The sequence below is a fragment of the Pezoporus flaviventris genome, unplaced genomic scaffold (genome assembly GCF_033815535.1).
Source record: "Pezoporus flaviventris isolate CSIRO_AGI_PZ_B2104156 unplaced genomic scaffold, CSIRO_AGI_Pfla_v1 ptg000036l, whole genome shotgun sequence".
Classification (NCBI taxonomy): domain Eukaryota; kingdom Metazoa; phylum Chordata; class Aves; order Psittaciformes; family Psittacidae; genus Pezoporus; species Pezoporus flaviventris.
Genome location: NW_026892584.1, coordinates 11909397 through 11924461, shown reverse-complemented (window position 1 = coordinate 11924461; position 15065 = coordinate 11909397). Strand labels below are relative to the sequence as shown.

The 15065-nt window shown below is 39.5% G+C and overlaps 1 protein-coding gene and 1 long non-coding RNA gene across 14 annotated transcripts in view; both read left to right on the top strand.

Moving 5' to 3' along the window:
* The window catches only part of BRSK2 (BR serine/threonine kinase 2), a 325812-nt gene that overhangs the window by 41909 nt on the left and 268838 nt on the right, over positions 1-15065 (top strand). The window lies entirely within an intron of this gene.
* On the top strand, positions 2357-12876 carry LOC133274236 (uncharacterized). The gene is made up of 4 exons (XR_009745078.1): positions 2357-3067; positions 5637-6732; positions 7630-7876; positions 12775-12876. It is a non-coding gene; the product is annotated as an uncharacterized LOC133274236 (long non-coding RNA).

Genomic DNA, 15065 nt, shown 5'->3' with positions numbered 1-15065 from the left:
CAGCTATGAAGGATTTGTCTGTATTTTGTTATTTTGTTCAGGTTTTTATTCTTCTTTAGTCAAGCCTTGCCATCAAGACTAAATCTGCTGGAGTTAGATGTTCTCTCTAGCATGTTTTTATTACTAAAATAATTCCCTGGGGGTTGGGGTTGGGAAACATAATAGTATAATCTGTATTGTCATGTTTAGGAGATTACAGGGGGATTATTTTGATTTTTATGTATATGTATTTATGTATAGAAATTTTATTTTTTTTTACTTTATTTAAGAACTTAAATGGAGGAGAAACTTTGATGTACTGTTGCAAAGGATTTAGGGCATGCAGTCCTGGGTATAAAAGCTTGCTTACAGCTGTTACAGATGACTGGAAAGCCATTGAGATCCTGAGGTCTGTAATGCGTGCTGTAGACATGGTGATTTTGATGTCTAACCAGAAAAAATGAGATTCAGTGATATTTTTGAAACTAATCTCAGCCAATAGTGAAAGTGATCATTGAAAAGGTGCTTGTGATTCCCCACAGAAGTTGTATTTCACTGTCTTTAAAATATCCCTATTTTTAAATTCTAATAGTAAAACCAAATGCAGACTATTAGAAAGCATTGTTTTGAAAAGTGTCCCTAGAGCTGTTTATCCAAATAGCAGGAATGTATTTATGGTATTTAAGCAAGAATAATCTGCTATATTATTTCAGATAACCCTTGTTATATGTGATTTTGGGGATATTTTAATCCTCCTAAAAATTCTTTATCCCTTTGTGGTGTATGTTATCACTGTAACTGTAGTCTATTAAAAACAAATTAGATTATCTATTAGACATCTATTAGTATCTAACAGATACATGAGGTATCTATTTATTTCAGATATTTTTCCTTTCTCCTTATAGAAGAAATAGTACTGCAGTATTACTGGCAAGCAAGTCAGCTGTTGTGCTGCTTTTCTTTAAAACAAGTGAAGGTAGCATATCAGATTTGAATATTTTCAAATAATCAGAGTTATTGATTATTGGTGGTGGATTGGCCATGGCTGGATGCCAGGTGCTGCCAAGGCCGCTCTGTCATTCCCCTCTTCAGATGGACTGGGAAGAAAAAATATAACCAAAAGCTCATGGATTGAGATAAGGACAGGGAGATCATTCCCTAATTACTGTCACAGGCAAAATAGATTTGACTTGAGGGAAAATTAATTTATTGCCAATCAGAGTAGTGTAATGAGAAAATAAACCCAAATCTTATAACGCCTTCCTGCACCCCTCTGTTCTTCCTGGGCTCAACTTTACTCCTGAATTTTCTACCTCCTTTCCCTTAGGGGGAACAGGGAATGGGCATTGCATCAGTTCATCACATGATCTTTTCTGCCACTCTCTCTCTCTGGGGAAGGACTCCTCACCTTCTTCCCCTGTTTTGGCATCTCCCTTGAGAGACTGTTCTCCACAAACTTTTCCACCATGAGTCCTTTCCACAGGCTGCAGTTCTTCATAAACTGCTCCAACTTGGGTACCTTCCACAGGGAAGGTCCTTAAGGAGCAGACTGCTCCAGTATGGGTCCCCACTGGGTCAAAAGTCCTGACAGCAAACCTTCTCCAGTATGGACTCCTCTCCACTGGTCCACATGTCCGCTCCTCCTCTGCCACCTTCTTCACTGACCTTGGTGTCTGCAGAGTCTCGCATACTCTCGCTCCTCTCTTCAACTGCGGTTGTGCAGGTTTGGTTTCCTTCCCCCCTCTTCTTAACTATGTAATCCCAGAGGTGCTACCACTATTGCTGATGGGCTTGGTCTTGGACAGCAGCAGATCCGTCTTGGAGCTGGCTGGCATTGGCTTTATGGGCCACGGGGGAAGCTGCTAGTAGCGTCTCTTAGGAGCGACTCTCCCGCTACCGAAACCTGGCTACACAAACCCAATACAGTTGGGTCAGAACATACCACCCCTCTCAGAAAGTAGAGGGCAAAAGGCATGACCTGGGAGTGGACTACAGATTTGTGTGAACTACAGAAATACACAATAAGGGTGACTGAAACTGTTGCAGCATTTTGGGATTGTTCTAATTTTTTTGGTAAGTAACATCCTGGAGTAGTTTCTGGTTTTCTTGTGTTTCGACCCTGTGTCTCTCAAGAAACACAGGTGACTTCCATTTTTTAATTCAGCCATGGTTAGTAGCAGTTTCTCTCTTTATTTTCTACTTTTTTTTTTTAAATTTTTAAACTGAGTAAGGCAGTTAAGTAAGGCGAGATGTCTTGAACAAGATATATCATCTAATTTTTTAGTGCCCGGTGATGGGAAAACAAAGAAATTGTGTCAGAAATGTCAGTATATGTAAAGACACAAGGGCTTGGCAATCTGATGTTCTCTTGTTTTCTTGCTCTTGTGGTTTAAACCCAGGACACTTGCTATGCTAGGAAATAAATTTTGACTTGTCACACCTTTCACAGATGGCTTAACACCCTGTAACGTTCAGTCTTTGAAAAGCCTGGTAAATACTTCTTTTATAAAGTATGCAGGGGTTTAAACAAGATTTTTGGAATAATTAGTGCCACGTTAATAGGGTGTTTTGGTTTGCTTTTTATATATCTAAGAGAGAAGCAAAGATTGAGAGAAAAAATATTTAAGAAAAGGCAATATTAGAGTGAACAGAACTTAAGAAGTTGGTACAGACATTGGAGTGTAAGTGACCAGTTATGGGCCAGCTGGTGTGGAAGCAGAAACTCTGGTCCTGCATTAGCTGGTTTTGGTAGCCTCTGAGGCCATGTCAGGTGAGAGTGATCTTCAGAAATGAGATCATTCTTGCTAGTGCTGTGCTGCAGCACTGCGTGAAGGCTGTTTGACAAGGGAGCAAATCTGTAGGACACAATTTCTTTTTGTTGTGACAGAAGTTGGCTTGTTCACAGTCTGGTGTAGCATCATAAATGCTCAGTCTGTTTGTTAGTAAATTGTTTTCCATGTATCGCTGATGAGGTCCTTTTTCTGTTTGCTACCTATTAGGATAATGCTATGAATGGTGTGATTTCACACACCAAATTTAGAGTGATTTCCGTTTATCTTCTAGAGGAGAGAAAGGATGGAGTGGAGGGGTAAGTCTTTGTATGCAGGTAATCTCTATTCTGTTCCTACAGACCCAATCCATGCTATGATTGATTATGTATGTGTTGAATTTGCATATTTTTTCTGATGAGCCAAACATGGTAATTCTTGCTGGAGCTATTACAAAAAATAGAAGACCTTGTGGTAGTCATTCTGAGTGTCATTCCCCTTGCTCATTTGGGAAACCTTCTATTTGTAAGCTTGTGTATTAACAGGACACAGATTGATGGAGTCTCAGGGCTTACAGATTGTGCAGACTTGTTCAGTAAATTTCAGTAACTGCATTCAAGCAAGGATAAATAAAAAAATAACTTGCCCCCAAATCTGGCATCCTTAGATAAGAGATAAAAATATCCCTGTGTCCATGGGGTTACTCAGTGCAGTCTCTTTAATTTATGCAGTCCTGCTTGCTTCTGAAATGTTGGAGCAGTAGTATGATTAAAACAATACTTGCTGTTGGTTTGATTTTAAGTGGTGGCAGGGCAGATGCCCAATCTATATCTTTTTGCTTGTGATGTTTCTGTTTATGAAGTTTCACTTTATGTTGCAACAGAAAAATCTAAGGCTGTTTACACCATTCTGGCACAAATTGAATTGCATTTTGGCTTTCAGGTTCTGCTGTTGGCTCCCCTACTCCATGTTGTAACTGTTGCTTCACCTCGAACTCAGTGCATGGGTCAGAAGGACAATGCCTCTTAGTTCAAAAATGCAGTCATGTAGGGAATCCTGAAGGGCATCTAGTTATGCTAATTGACCTTCCTTGTTTCCAAGAGTCCCATATTTTGATCACCTTGCTCTGAGGAAATACGAGTATCTTTGTACTGTGGTATGGGGGAGGGATGGTGGGGGGGAGCAGAATCGTCTTTGGTTTGTAAATTGATGAAGCATGTATATGCAAGATTGTGACCTTCCTTTAGGCTTAATATTTACATGCCATTATCTCCAAGTACAGTGACTATTTAAAATAAAGCTCTAGTGTTGCTGTGGGGTACACACAAGTGTTAAGAGTTTGCGCATTTATGGACCAGTAGCAAAACCATTTTAGAACCAGAACATTCTGAAAGGTGAAAATTTTGAAAGGAGGCACTAGGTAGAGGTCTGAAATGCTTTTGAAGATTATGTTCATGGGCAATTAGGTAATCTGGGACCCAAATTCCAGAAATAAGGATTACAGTTAAGGAAAGTAAGCATCTGCATCTGTGTTTGAAGGTCTTGGTTACTGTTGCTTGTAATTCTAATTCACCTATATTTAAGTTTTAATTTTACAAAAAAAAACCCAACAAAACAACATAAACGAAATACAAATTCTATTGAAAGCAAAATAATTGCTTGAGATTTAACCTACTTCTAATTGCTGGTTTGTTGCCACCAGAAGGGATGTGGCCTTCCAAGAAGGGAAGTCTTGCATGGATGCTAGAAAATGGAAAGGTCTTACTAGTTGCAGTTTCTTTTGTTTAGCTACCTCTGTTGAGGATTTCTGACCCTGAAAATAAGAGGCTATGATAGACAAACATCATGGAACATGCAGCTTTAAGGCAATTTCTTTGTTTCTAAAAGACTTCTTTTCATGTAATATAGCATCTCTTTATTCCAAAGGGAATATGTATCAGTATATGATGATATCACTGTATTTTTAAATGTTTTTAATTTGTTCTACATATCTCTTCTTAACTTTTGCCTATATATGTACCTGTCTTTTGCATTTATGCAGCCGCCTTTCTCTGTTTTTGTGTCAATGTTTATAAACAGATATATACATAATTTGAAGCTGGAATAATATTTTGACAATTTTTCTTGTTACTGATGGGTATTACTTATGAATTCAGTCTTGCTACCTGAGGGTTCTCAGTGCCACTGTGCACTTGTTTTTGGTTTTTGGGGGGGGTGTGTGTGTGTGTGTGTGTGTGTTCGTTTTTAGTGAAGGTGATCATTGTTCTGGAGGTCATTTCCTCCACTTTGTGCTATAATCTTGTTGTCCTTTTCAATTCTTCACTTAAGAGAAGATTTTAAAGTGGCAAGGAATTTGAAGGGTTCAGTAGTTAGTGATAAATGTGCAGTTGTTGACAATGTCTTATCTTCTTAGTTAATTATGTTTTATTATTGAGGTGTATTGTGTTCATGCATTGCAATTGCAAACGAGCATGGACAAGAGGTATAACTTATGCTGACATAAGTAGTTTTCTTAAACTTGTCTGTACTTGACAACATTCATAAGAAGAACTGTGAAGAGCAAGTACTGATTAAAGAGGCTGGTAAAGTGCTGCTGTTGATATCAGTAGCAAAACTTCTCAGTGAACTATGTGGAACTCCTCAGAAGAACAGTTTCCACATAGGAGATATACCCATGTTTTGGATGCTGGATGATGTAATAAGGTAAAGTGCTACTTGGCATGTGTGCCAGAGTGACTCTGAAGATCGTAAACCAAGTATTAAAAACAGACATGCTGGCATTTAGTGTTTAAGAAACACTCTTTTCTCTAAGTTGTGAAGCCCTGTTTAGAGTAATACACTAAATCTGGTTTCCAAATAACCTGCCATGTTTTGCTATTGTTTTGAAAGTTTTGCAACCATGACACTACTGAGAGAAATGTGTTGAAAAGTTGGAACATCTGTTTGTCATGCTGTCTGCTGGTGAAGTTGTTCTGGCCATGTAAAACAGGTAACAGCTTTAGGGTTCTGCTTCATTTGTGGATTCCCTTCACTCTCACAAACTGTTTCAACACTGAAGACCTCTTTGAAATTTAAAGGCTGAAGAACTGGAAATTTCAGTGGAAATGAACATCTGATGGAAGTGAGACTCAGCCCAGAATCCTAATTGGCATGAGAACATCTTTTGAGTAGTAGTAACTCATTCACAAAGGTAGGTTCAGTCTTTAAATTTTAGTGATTCTTGTCTTAGCTATGCCTGTGAGATTAGGTTAAATTCCAGAAGCCTGATCCAAATCTTATTAAATTCAGTGGAGGGACTGTAGATCCAAAATGGCCTGATTTGGTTTAAACTTTTTCCATAATGAGAAAAGCTGTATAGTATGTATTGTTCCAGAGAGGAGGTTTCCTTATTTATTACTCAGCAAGAGAACTTGGATTTGTAGTTGTGGATAGCTGACAGTAAAGAGAATTCTAACAGGATTGTGGATTTTGTAATTGTAACATACCTGTGCCTCCATGTAAATGTCTCCTTTAAAAATTTCACACTGCTGTTCTCAATTCTGTCCTGCACCTTTACAGTATCACGTAGCAATAGCATCAACCACGTCATTCTTATTGTTGGTAAAACTTCAAAAGAGAGCCCAGAGTTTTGGTGAAGGTAAGTCTGAAAATTATGGGTGTGGGGAATGTGAGTGTTGGTTTATCACACAAGCTTACTAAAGCAAATGAATAACCTTGCTTCTCTGTGATTCCCCCCTTTTTACCTCCTTCTCCAGATAACGATGCTCAAACTTCACATAAACAGCTGGCATACTGTGGAGGGCCTGATAAGCGGATTTCTTCATCCATGCTAAGTCTCTGTTATATCATGTAGCCGTCCCATTATCTTGTGTGAAATGCTTATTGCAGTTTCTTCCATTGGGTCTCCTATATACATTATCTATAATGCATAATGGAGTGTGTGTATGAATGAAGGACAATATCCCACAAAGCATGAAAATTACTTGTAAGTTGCAAGCATTGGGTCTTAATGGTATGATCTCATTAGGTTAGGAAAAAAATTCCCTAGTATCACCCTTTATATTCTAGAGCTTGATTTATTTTTCTCTTTTCTTTTTTTTTTAATCTTCCACAAGTTTAATCAAACTATGTTAAAAAAGAAATAGATAATGATGTTGAAGCAAGTGATAGGGTCTAAACCATGAGTTCTTTTTGTAAATTTGCTCATTTAAAGGAACATTATCAACTTCCAGCATGTTTTTTTGTGGGAAGCGTCAAATTAGGAACTCTGAAGTAATATAATGCTACTAGTAGTAATAGTCCCACTTTTCCTCTTCAAGTGTTGTGTTCTGAACTTTGAAATATGGAGTATGTTTCATTTTTGAGTGCTTCAGTATACTATGTAGATATTTTGAAGTTCTGAGGTTATTCAACAGCATTATTTCTGGGAGGGAAGAGGGATTAACCTCAGGTCTTGGTGGATGCTGGTGTTCAGTTGCATTTGTGTAGTCTGCAAAGCTCTTATTTTCAATCAAACTGTAATCAGCAGATAGGTATTAGAGAAGCTGTCTTGAATTATCTAGGCAACACACTGTCACTGGAGGATTGTTATGTGTTGTACACTATTTGAGACATTTATTTCAGTTATCTAAACATTTTTTGGCCTACACTTGTCTTTAAGGGTTTTGAATACTGGAACTTCGTTCTTTTCTTCTGGAGACCCAAGGTTTCTGTTTCTTTACAGTTTCTTTTCTGTTATAGTTGTCTGCATTACCATGTTATATATTTTTTTTTTTCCCCTTAACTGTCATTCATGCTTGCATTTACTACAGTAAATAATTCCTTTCCATCATTGGTGCCTATGTTTTCCTATATTTTTAATTGGTTTTGTTTTGTTTTTTAGGGTCTGTCTTTATTCGTTGTTAGATAAGCTCTGAATATCTGGTCTTTGTTTAATTTTAAATATCCATGGAATAGTCCTTCCAAGCAGATATTTTCCATAACTGATATCCTTCAAGTTGTGCCAGTATCTCTTTTGGGAATGGAGTGTCTGGAACCAAATGAAAGACTCCAGACAGAGTCAAACACAGGCTCAACTGGACTGTGTTGCCACTGTCTTTGTGGGACTTGCAGCCCTAGGACCTGGCTATGTAGGTAGCATTAGGACCATGGTTGGGCCTCCCCCTCTCACAGCCTGGCTCTGTGGTCTGAGGAAGCAACTTCACGTAACAACCAGACGGAGACACCAGCTGGTACTAACAGCTGCAAAAGCCGCACAGTGAAGGCTGGAGGCCATGCAGAGAGCAGTCTGGCTTCTGGCTAAGGCCTTTGTTTCCCTGTGCTCCCTGGTGATGCACTCAAAACTTCCTTAAATTCTCTTCCTCAGTCCTATCAGTTTTCACCCTCCTCAACCTATGTCACCTTATTCCAGGCTCCTCCTTTCCCTGAGCTTTGTGGTTAACCAAAAAAACCCACCCAGCATTTCTTAAACTGTTCAGATGGTTACAAGCCCTTGCTGTGCTCTTTGTATTTACCTTCAGCCTTTCCTCTGTTGTGTATAGAGCCTTTAGCTGTTAGACGCTGGGAAGAATCACAGCTACATTTCTGTAGCTTTAGAAACTGCAAGAATAAATATAGTTGTTACTGCTGCTGGTAGTAACACTGGCTGTCTCCTGTGGTGTGGCACATAAATGTCTCTCTCAGCTGAGTATCTGAGGTTCAATATCTATCTACTTTTCTCCTTCTAAGTTATTTCTCATTTGACAGTTTTTGGTACACTGTTTCACCTTGAAGGCCTACTTTTCATGGATGTCAGTGGACAAAAGCCTTCAGTGGATTTTTGCTCAAAACCTTATTTCCATTTTGTAATTGTCACAAAATTTCTGTCCTTAAAAATAAACCTAAACAATATTGTTGTATAATTTCAGATGTTATTAAATAGCTGTCAGGTACTGCTTTCTATCCAGTAACATTTTTTTTGTGGGTAAGAATTGAAATGGCTATTGCATATGCAGCATTGAATTTTTAAAGAGCTTTTAGACACTTGTTAAAGTGCTAACTATTTTTTTATTTTTACTGGAATATAAGTGCCTTCAGCTATGCCAAGAAGCATTGAAGTGGTATTATATTTTGAATTGTTACAAGGTTCTCTTTCATAATCTTGCTTTCTAAGGCTTCTATGCTTCTTAAAATACCTGTAGTAAATTTAATATTTCTAAGAAGTATTATCATCTTATTGAACCTGGAACATAAGCTCCTAGAGACGGGGGAATTATAACATTTTTTGTAAAACACGAAGACATTTACGGCACTGTAGTTATAAGGCACTTGTATAAAAGAAAGTTTTGCATTGTGTCTCTCCCACACCCCCTACTTTCATGTATGCAACTTCTCCTAAAATTAGTTCTGAATTATGGTTGTGGGAGGACCCTGTTATGTCCAGAGCCCCATTCAGGTTACTGGATTCGTGCGTGCTTGTAAGACCACAGCAAGAAATGCACCACAGGGATAGCCTTTGGTGAAATTCTGTTATGCTTACATTGCTTTGAATGATATATATGCTTGTTAAAATGTTCAGCAATAACTCTGTAGGTCTGCAATAACTGTTAATTGAGGTTGCAGATTTTCACCTCTCTGTATACTTCTTTTACATACCAAAAGATCTCTGTCAATGCTGTGGTTGCTTCTTTTAAAGCACCTGAGACTGTAACTGGGTGTGAAAAAAGGAAGTTGCAACCTTTGCATATCCTCCTGGACCTGATTCTGGGATCACAGTATCACAGTATGCTAGAGATTGGAAGGGACCTCGAAAGATCATCTAGTCCAATCCCCCTGCCGGAGCAGGAACACCTAGATAATGTTACACAGGAATGTGTCCAGGCGGGTTTTGAATGTCTCCAGGGAAGGAGACTCCACAACCTCCCTGGGCAGCCTGTTCCAGTGTTCCATCACCCTCACTGAGAAGAAGTTTCTTCTCAAGTTTAAGTGGAACCTCTTGTGTTCCAGTTTGTACCCATTACCCCTTGTCCTATCATTGTTTGCCACTGAGTAGAGCCTGGCTCCATCCTCGTGACACTCCCCCTTTATATATTTATAGACACTTATAAGGCCACCCCTCAGTCTCCTCCAAACTATAGAGACCCAGCTCCCTCAGTCTTTCCTCATAAGGGAGATGCTCCACTCCCTTAATCATCTTAGTTGCCCTGCGCTGGACTCTCTCCAGCAGGTCCCTGTCCTTCTTGAACTGAGGGGCCCAGAACTGGACACAATATTCCAGATGGGGTCTCACCAGGGCAGAGTAGAGGGGAAGGAGAACCTCTCTCGACCTGCTAACCACCCCCCTTCTAATACACCCCAGGATGCCATTGGCCTTCTTGGCCACAAGGGCACAGTGTTGGCTCATGGTCATCCTGTCATCCACTAGGACCCCCAGGTCCTTCTCCCCTGCACTGCTCTCTAACAGGTCGTTTCCCAACCTATACTGGAACCTGGGGTTGTTCCTGCCCAGATGCAGGACTCTACACTTTCCCTTGTTATATTTCATCAAGTTACTCCCTGCCCAACTCTCCAGCCTGTCCAGGTCTCGCTGGATGGCAGCACAGCCTTCTGGCGTGTCAGCCACTCCTCCCAGCTTAGCGTCATCAGCAAACTTGCTGATAGTACACTCAATTCCCTCATCTAAATCATTGATGAATATATTAAATAATACTGGTCCCAGTACTGACCCTTGAGGCACTCCACTAGTTACAGGCCTCCAACTAGACTCAGCCCCATAGACCACAACTCTCTGGCTTCTCTCCTTCAGCCAGTTCGCAGTCCACCTCACTACCCGATCATCCAGACCACACTTCCTCAATTTAGCTGTGAGGATGCTGTGGGAGACTGTGTCAAATGCTTTGCTGAAGTCAAGGTAGACCACATCCACTGCTCTGCCATCATCCATCCACCGTGTTATTTCCTCATAAAAGGCTAAGAGATTGGTCAAGCATGATTTCTCCCTTGGTGAAGCCATGTTGACTGCCCCTCATAACCCTCTTATCCTTGATATGCCTTAAGATGGCACCAAGGATAAGGTGTTCCATCACTTTCCCAGGGATGGAGGTGAGGCTGACCGGTCTATAGTTACCTGGGTCCTCCTTCTTGCCCTTTTTGAAGACTGGAGTGACATTTGCTTTCCTCCAGTCCTCAGGCACCTCTCCCGTTTCCCAAGACTTGGTAAAGATGATGAAGAGTGGTCTAGCAATGACTTCCACCAGTTCCCTCAGCACCCGCGGGTGCATCCCATCTGGACCCATGGATTTATGGATGTCCAGATTGCTCAACTGGTCTCTAACCCATTCCTCATCAACTAAGCCAAACCGCTCCGTTGACCTGACTTCATCTAAGGTCTCAGGGGTACGGGGCTCTTCAGGACTGCCTGCAGCAGAGTAGACAGAGACAAAGAAGGCATTCAGTAACTCTGCCATCTCTGTATCTTCTGTCACCAGGGCACCCATCCCGTTCATCAGTGGGCCTAGAGGATCCTTGGAGTGTGTGGTGCTTAAGCATGATTCTTCACGATTTTGTGCTTAATGAATACTGAACATGAATAAAAGTTGCAGGACTTCATTCTAGGAGGTGTTTTGGAATTTATTTTTTTTTAGAGCACTATAACGTTCTCCAACTGTGACTTTCCAGTTTTTCTAAATTAATATAACTGCAATACTATGTATGCTGACACTCCCCGCCATCTTAGTGCCTGCAGAAATGTTGGAGTTAACTGCATGAATTGAAACTCTAGTGTATTTTTAAGTATTGAAACAGAGATTCAGGGAAGTGGATGTGGCATAGTTTGTAAGGAGGTTAGAAGTTTTGAGATTAAGCCAGTGCTGCATGAAATCGGTGCTGAATGGCTGGGGTGAGAAGTATGACCATCCTGTCTCAAGTCACATTCTTAGCCACTGTTTCTCCTGCTGTTTGTGTCCCCTTGTATTTGTGGTACCATGACACAGACCACTAGAAGGATGAATGGTCAACACTCTTTCTACTTTGTAACTATTTCATGTTAGCTAGAGTTTGCCGTAAGATTGTTCGAAGTCTCAATGTTTCTAACAGTAATAAAAAGATTGTAATGTGACTGCCTGCTTTGCTGCACAGATGCTTGCTAAGTGAAATGGGAAATAAATGGATGTTTTTGTTCTGTGCTGTATCCATGTCACTTCTGGCCAGGAGCATCCTCTTAATTTCTCTCCTGCCTGCATGGGCTGTCAAACTCTCTCAGTTCCAATATATTACCCTCCATTATCTGAACTTTCACTGCAGTTTCACTGCAGTTATCCTCTCACCCTCTTTGGGTTTGGACTTTACCAACATAAAGGAAAAAGCTCCAGCCAATGACTGATGTCAGTACAAGACACCTTAAGAGGAAGAACATATCGTTTTACTCTGTGGTGATTGATTGCCTCCCCACTGTAACTTAGAAAACAATGTTAAAGTGTTAGGGAGGTGTTTGCCAAACCAATGTAACTACTGTCCTGTATGAAGAGAATCACAAGCTGCCTTGTGCTTATAAGCCTACTTTGAGAGACTTAATCTACCAAGAGCTGAGTTACGTGTGAAGCTTAGCAGGAGGTAATAATGTTACTTTTGTGTAAAAAGAAGGATGAAAATAAACATGATTGTAAAAACTGACAACAGCTGAATTATAAAATGCGGCCTCTTTGGGTGCTCTAGTCTGTGAGAAATATTTGAACTGGGAACCAGAGACTGTTTAGTGATACTTCTCTTCATGGAAACATGAGGGTTAGGAAGTAGTGATTGTTGTGCTGAATGGTGGAGATTTAGCAATGCACCCTTAGATGTACCCTTATATTTGATTAGAAGCTGGTCTTTATGCTTTGCTGTGTTTGAGGTAGAGCAATAAAGTCTTTCTTACTATTAAAATGGTGCATTAGTTGAATATGGATTCACAGACATGTTTTAAGACACATTTCATACAGCACCAGAGTTATGTCTGCAAGCTTGTCCGAGTCACTGGGTTCTCTCTCCCTCTTTTGGTATTCTGTGACAGGATTAAAACCCACCATGATGTGACTCCAGCTGAGCTATTGGAACAAGAAGAACCAGAAAAGACTGCTCCTGTTTTTATTCCAAAGCAGAATCCTTTGGTCAGACTGATTTTAAGGTTCAAGTCCTATTTCTGTGATGTAAAACTAATTCATAGGCTAGTGCTTTGTGAGAAATTGGGGCTATCCCATTATTGTTTTCACAGTAGAAGGGAACTGTTGTGTGTAACATGCACTGTAATACCTGTAATGCAAGTTTATATACTACTCTGTTTTTACAAGCATATGTTATATCTGCTGTCTGCACTAGGTTTAAAGCCTGACACTGAATTACAAAAGAAATTTGATGCAATGTATTAGACACTCATATGACCAGCTGTAGTCTCATAAAAGGTTGCTCCCTTGACATGATGAGCTTTAGAAATTGATTCAGGTGTACTGAGAATTGATTTGAGAAGTCTCTCTGGCCTTATGGGACAGCAGTGAAAAGAAAGCTCAATAAAAGGATGTTGTAAAGGCAATCTGGAGTAACAGGCAGTAGCCATGATCAAGGAAGTTGGAATAGATGAGCATTCAAGGGGCACTCTTGAATTTGTGTTTTAACTGATTAGGAAAACAACATGATAGTAAAGGGCAGTTTTAACTGTGGAACTTTTTTTATTTTACTATTAATTTTTTTCTCTTTTATGCTAGGTCTTTTAGAGAGGTACATAAGCCACAATACCAAGACACCTCTCAGGCATATTCTTTCTTTCTTTTCCTTCATTATGTCTTTCTTGCTGAAATGTCTTCTCTCTTGGTTATGCTGGTAGAAAATCACTTTTTATTAAGTGATTTTCTGATGTTTAGGAAAGGGTATGCACTACCAAAGAAAATGATGTAGTTGGCTACACAGAAGTTCCTACATATGACAAAGAAATGAAGAATGAAAGAGAATAAAACAAACTTTAAAATAACGAACAAAATATAACTTGGCTACTCTCTCCTAGTTAGTATTCTTAGTAATTAAAGTAATACGTTTTTAACTTTCCTGGTCAAATTGATGAAGCTATTTTTTAATATCTTTGCTTGTTACTGAAGGACAGTAGAAGCTAAATCTGGAGGAGATTCTAGATAATCACTTGACACAGATTCTAGTCTAGAATACTAGACTTTAACATGGAAAAACTGTCAAAAATCTACTGCAACACAAAAATCCTATTTTCAGGTAAATTGAAATTCATGTTGCACAGGGCAATGAGCAAATTATTGCTAGTGTGGCAAATCAGAAAAACTGAAAACCATTTTAGCAAACCCTCGGTTTTATTCCATAAACCTGAGCTGTGTAAGAAAACCTAACTTGTTTGTATGTCTTACTTGAATGACTGGGGAGACTAGCAGGGCTTCAAACCTACATGGAGGTTTTATGAAAAATTTCTAACTCCAGGAGTTGCACTTCCCAAGGAAATTTTTGACGCAGGAACTGTGATGCAATGCACTCAGAGGAGACAGTCAAGGCCCAAATAGGTAGTAATTTCTGTAAGGAATCAAATCAATTAAAGGCGCATAAATAAGCACTTCAGTCTACTGATTCCAGCATAGACAAACCTGCGTATGGCTCTTTAGATGTTTGAAGTTAACTAAGGTTTAGAGTAACTGATAAAAACATTGGCCTGTCCAGTCCAGTATATTGATGGAAACTTCTTACTGTTATCTCTTTATCCTCTGGATACATCATTCAGTTTTCTCCCTTCCTTAGACACCTTTTTGTTTTTTAGTTCTCTCCTGGGGTTGTTTTATGAAGTGATTTTCTCCACTGAGCATGCAAGCACACTTGTTAGGATTTGATATATGTAAGCCATATATTTTATTATGGTGGATGTGTTCGTATAGGATTCTTATTGATTTTCTCATGTTCTAGTCAATGATGAAGTGAAGCGATAATAAAGCATGTACGTGCCGGGCTTTTCTTTACCTCTCCTGCAACTTGGACACACCATTGAATTTTTTTTAGATATGCCAGGTGCAGTGGAGAAGAAATCTTTCTCTCAAGTAAAACGGTGTAGGATTACAGCAGTAACTGCTGTTAGCTGCTTTGTCCTTTGTAGCAACCTCTTGTGTGATGAGAATCTTTTTCATTTCAGTTTTTCTTTTACCCCGTAAGAAGATTATTTTGGAGCTTTGTTCATGAAGGGTTTATTCCCATTTCCAGTGAAGCCAATGCTAAAATTCGTATTGATTGAAGCAAAGGTTAGACACAACCATCTAAAATAAATGCCGAGTATGAAATTATGTCAGAACACATTAGTTTTTGCAA